Below are 6,000 nucleotides of genomic sequence, written 5' to 3' on the forward strand. Positions count from 1 at the left end.
GTCTGGACTCACCTATAGGCTATCAAAATTCTGAGGAGACAGTTTTGGCCGCCTACATCAGCACTTGCACCAGCCACCTTCCTGAGGTCGGATCCCTCCAAAAACTCTCTTGAATCCCAAATGAAACAGAAAGTAGTTCATGGGTTTTGGGAGGGCGTTGTTCAAACAGGCCTTGGTCAAAGCCATACTTTTGACGCCTGTCCATTCCGGCTTGCGTTCCCTTCTGGTACTCGCCCCGGGTTACTGGTAGCGGGTCACGCCGCAGCCAGTCGCCCGCGACGAGTGTGGGCGGAGAGGCGCGTGAGGGAAGAGCGGCTTACCTTACCCACGACGCCCTGACCAGGGGGAAGAGTAGGAATGTGTGCCCTCAATGATGGAGTAGGGTTTCAGGCAAAAAACCCAACTCTTTGATAGAAAAAAGGGAGGGTGGGAGGTGACTAAAAAGATGAACACCCGAGATGGGGGCTGTTTCTGTGATCTAGGTGGGAAGAGACAGAGTACGCGCTACGCTGTCTTGCTCTGAGATGCTGGTGTTTATATACCAAGCGTCTGTCATGCGCAGTCTCTATCTTGCGCATGACACGGCTCTTTGCCTTGATCCCTGAGCCCCCACTCTTGGCCTGCATGGACAGGGGGGAACTTGCCAGTTCCCGCTCGATCCCCATCAATCAAAACTTAGCAGCTCTTACATATTTTTTGAAAAAATCAAGTTCAAGTGTTACAGATAAAAGAAAAATCCCAGCAGAGAGCCATGCTTCTTGGCTACCTCTTGGAGCAGTTGACTTGGCCCCAGCTGTCCTTGCATAGCTTCTACAGAGGGACAAGCAAAAAAGGCTGAAAACAGACATCTCCTGCCTACTGTTTTGCGAGGTAGGGCGTAAGTCCCTCCTTTGGAGGGTTGCTTCGCGACAGCACTCCCGCGCCTCCAATCAAGGGACTTAGCTAAGTTTGGATGGGATTGGCCCAATAGCCCACCCATTGCACTCTTGGACCAGGACCCTGGAGAGCCCCTACCAAACCACCTCATGTAACACGTATCCGGGGGACATTCTTTTTGCAAAATGCTCCTCATTTAAATCACTGGATACGTATCTAAATTGGTTTAGTTTTCCAAGATGTTCCTAATGCATTTGCACAGCCCGCAAATGGGTGACAAAATTTCAATTTTGTTGGGCTGACAAAATCCAAATGTCGCCCCAAGTTCCCACCCCCGCCCAGCCGTCAGCTGGCTGGCATTTTGTCACCTGCCATTGCAAATCAACGGCAGGTGCAAGTGCACCTCTGGATGGCTGTTACACCGGCCGCACAGGGCACACACAGAGCAAGCTCTCTTGATGACCGGGACTGACCGGCCATCAAGTGGACATGCACGGATTCTTGATGGCTGGTAGTGGTACCGGCCAACAAGAGCAAACAGCATGCCTCTTGATGACCGGTACTGACCAATCATCAAGAGCAAAGAAATCCTCTTGATGACAGTACCGGTCATTGAGAGAGTACAGGTCATCAAGGGCAACATACTACACTCTTGACGGCTGGTACTGACCGGCCATTGAGAGGACAACGCACTCTCAATGGCTGGTGCCGGTCATCAAGAGCAAAGCTGCCCTCTCAATGACCGTTACTGACCGGGCATCAAAAGGATATAACCAGTCATCTTGAGAGGAGTACCGGTCATTGGGAGCAACTTACTACACTCTTGACGGCTGGTACTGACTGGCCATTGAGAGGACATGTACGCACTCTCGCTGGCTGGTCCCGGTCATCAAGAGCAAAGCTGCCCTCTCAATGACCGGTACTGACCGGGAATCAAGATGATATACATAGATTGCTCTTGATGGCAGAAAAGCAGCTCTCCCAATGACCATTACTGACTGGGTACTGGTCATCTAGATTGATGTTTTGCTCTCAATGGCCGGTACAAGCCATCAAGAGTGTAGTACTTTGCTCTCCATCAAGAGGGTTGCTTTGCTATCCTCTTGATGACCAGCACCAAGGAGTGCTTTGCTCTTGTCAACCGGTACCGGCTATTGAGAGTGTGTATATGTCCTCTTGATGGCCGATCAGTACCGGACATTGATGCGTTGCTCTCAATGACTGGCACCAGCCATCAAGAGTGCGCGCATGTCCTCTCAATGAACAGTTAGTACCAGCCATCAAGAGTGTAGTACGTTGCTCTCAATGAACAGTTGGTACCGGTCATCAAGGGGATTGCTTTGCTCTCGATGATCGGTCAGTACCGGTCATCAAGAGGGCAGGTTTGCTCTTGATGACCGGCACCAGCCATTGAGAGTGCATACATTTCCTCTCAATGGCCGGTCAGTACCAGCCGTTGAGATTGTAGTACATTGCTCCCAATGACCAGTACTGCTCTTGATGACTGGTCAGTACCGGTAATTGAGAGGATTTCTTTGCTCTGGATGATCAGTCAGTACCGCAAAGTGAAAATTGAAATATGGTTGAAATTCCTTGTTTGTTCGTTCTTCCGACCAATCCTTCAAGTATATTTAAGAAGGTGCTCCAGCTAGATGCAATTCTTCACCATTTTATTCTTTGTGGCGGGCTTAACGCGGCGGAAATGAGATGACATCTGCAAAAAAAATAGCTGCTCTGTGAGTGTATTCAGTTTCTTCCGGTAAAGACAAGAGCAAACAGCATGCCTCTTGATCAAGAGGCATGCTGTTTGCTCTTGTTTTCCGGTACTACTACCAGCAACGCTGAAACCGATCCGATCCGAGACAGGTATTGGCAATACCATGGATCATATTGTTTTTTCGATACACAAGAATTTGATACCACATATAGTATCAACAAACAGATACGATATGATGGTATCGTATTGATTTTTTTCTCTTTCTTTTCTGGGCCATTTGCTAGCTTAACAAAGCCACTCAAACGGAGGTCCGGGGGACCCGCGCGGAGCGCTCTCTGTAGGAGAGGCTTACTCGCTATCCCTCAATTTTTGCAGGAGCAGAAGGGATATTCAGTGCAAAAAATGAAAATACAGCCCTATGGACTGTAATAAAAACAATGAAAGAAAACTGAATAGGCAGTCTTGTAGCCTTGATAAATGCACAAATTTTGACACCTGTTCCAGCCTCTCAATCCAAAGAATGCAATCCCTAGTGGCAAAAGTGTCCAGGAATCTAGGTCAAGGCAGAAAAACAAAATTCCAAACCATGTCTTAAGTTTGGAAGATCCATGCGTGGATCCACATTTGGCAAGAGGGAAGCACAGTGGTGATCTTAGCTTATGTACATACAATGTGTCAATTTACATACAAGTTCAAACAACCTACAAAGCATGCAGATTTGTTGGTCCACAGGATCTACAAGCAATACAGCCTTGTGAATCCTTGTGCAGATCCATTTCTTGAGAAGTCACTTTTCAAAAATTTATTAAAAATACATTGAGGGTGATAAAAAAAGTCTGAGGAGACAGAATTGTAGAGTAGATGTCAAAGGGTCAGAAAGCTGTGGCTCAGACCTTTGGAGGCGCTGGGGGCAGAGCTATCAAAAAGTCAAAAAACCTTACAGCCATTTGCTACCTTCTGCTCACCTATGAAATTGGGGGATAATATGCAAGTCCCTCCCTGCGGGAGGGGCCGCTTTGCGGCCAGCCACAGCGAGCCTCTCACCAGGGGGACTTGTGTTAAGTTAGGGCCATTTGGACAAAATCCAATGGCCCACCCAACTTGCAAGCAATATATTGAATATTGGATTGGATCAGGGACCCAATCCACGTATCTCAATGCATCTGGATTGTATTGGTTTGCAGATCCGATACAGATACAATGTATTGGAAACAAAACCAATCCAATATCAATAAATACCAATACGTGTATAGGATTGGTTTCAGTGTTGCTACCAGCCATCAAGAATGTGTGCATGTCCTCTGTGTGGCTGGTGTTAATGCCATCCAGAGGTGCCCTTGCACCTGCCATTGATTTTCAATGGTAGGTGACGAAATGCCAGCCAGCTGACGACTGGGCGGGAGTGGGAACTTGGGGTGACATTTGAATTTGTCAGCGCAACAGAATCCAAATTTAGTCACCCGTTTGCAGGCTGTGTTGGTATATGTTGGGCTTGACTTGAAAGAAAAAACAACCATGAAGGTCTTGGCTTCAATTCCTGGCCAACAAAAGGTTTTTTTTTTTGTCTAATTTTGCCCCGTTGGGGCTTTCTCCCAAAAAATCCTCCTCATGTACTACATATCCAAACTGGGTTCAATTGGCAAAAACCCAATTTCCCCACGTATCCAAAACCCAGAATTAGCAAAAATTACATGAGGCGGCTTGGTCGGGGCTTTCCGGGGTCCTCTCGGACCCCGGCCATCCCTTTGCAAGCAGCACTCAACTGGTGTGTCCCTGTGCTGACCCAAGCTTAAATAAGCCTTCACTTGTGGTGAGCGGGTCTGGGCACCCCAGTAGACTGGAAAGTGGCTATACAATAGTCCCCGGGGGAGTGTTACCGCGCCTAAAGGATAGAAGCTTGGTGCAGTTTGTCAGCCTTAGAGATACATCAAGTATCCAAAAGACTGCAATAACTTCGTAAATAATAATAATTAGTGAATTATTATTGCAGAATCAGATTTCTCATCATAAATTAAGGGGGGTCACCCACTCAAAGTAACCCCTTATTCCTATTCCTTCATGTACTAATTGTATAAATAAGAATTGGCCCCAGAAAGCGCCCAAAATTAGTATTACATACAAAAAATTAGTAAAATAAACAAAGTACATAAAAATAAACTGTTGTACATTGAAGAGTAATATTAATCGTGTAAAAATACCCCGTGAAAGCATTATGTAGACTTCTACTGAAGCTCTTTCACATGACAATTGGTTATAAACATGTCATGTGACAGAGTCAGGGAAATTAGTCTATTATAATACAAATAATTTGCCCACAGCCAAGCCTTGTTCACGGCTACACCTCAGGATACTCCCATAGGGAGAAAAGGACTTAGTGGTTGCACCCACTGAAGTCCCCTCTATAAATAGAGGCCTATTTGGCCCTCAAGAAAAGATCCCCCAGACCATTCACCGCCCATAAACCGTAAGTTTGCCGTGAATATTCTCCTCTGCTACTACTGTAGCCCCTTTTCCTTATAAACCATCCCCAGCATGCAAAATCACTGGATTAAACCCTCTAAATCATCAAAAATCCCTTATTAGCATATTTAAAGCTTTATCCTTATAAGTAGTTGCCGTAAGACCACCGCCTCTGTCAAGTAGCCAATCAGTTTAAGCGCTTACCACCTACTGTTTAAGCGCTTACCACCTACTTTTTGCCAAATTAATTCCCTGTAATTAATAATTACATATTATTAATTACATAATTAATTCCTCCTCTGTTACAGAGTGTTAAAACCCTTGTAGTGGCCATAATTGCCACGTAACAAGTTTGGTAATTTACATTACCAGTGTTTACATCAGCACAGTTATAGTGCTAGGGCCCAAAAACCCTTATTTTGACGGGTTTTTGCCCTAAGCTTCATAAACAGAGCTGTCACAGTTTGGTACACCTTGCAAATGTTTGTGATCCATCTCTGATTTACATCAATATATACATTTCTAGTTGTGTGGACCCGCGCGGCCTTTGCTGCGCGCAGCAGAGTGAAACCTATGTCCGCGAGCTCTGCATCATTGCCAAGGGCCAAGTCCCAACAAGACATTCAAGCATCCCGGTCCTCACCTGACTCTGCCGGGTTGACTTCACCCTCAATGAACAACTTGGCCACTAACCAGCCGTTCTCACCAAGCTTGCCTGCCAACTCAAACTGATCAACCTCATCCTCAACCAGCATCTATCCTGCCAGCTATCAATACACGTTCCCAATTCCTTTGTCCTTGTGAGTACGTTTAATCTTTCTCAGCATACCAAAGCTGTTCACAGTTTGCATGGCGGACTCAATCTTGCATATGTGGATGGGACGACATGTAGGCTATTTCAGTTCATAGCTGAGGATGTAAAATCATCACTTTTTGTACCCAGTGTT

Source organism: Puccinia triticina, chromosome 16A, assembly GCF_026914185.1.
Source record: "Puccinia triticina chromosome 16A, complete sequence".
Classification (NCBI taxonomy): Eukaryota; Fungi; Basidiomycota; class Pucciniomycetes; order Pucciniales; family Pucciniaceae; genus Puccinia; species Puccinia triticina.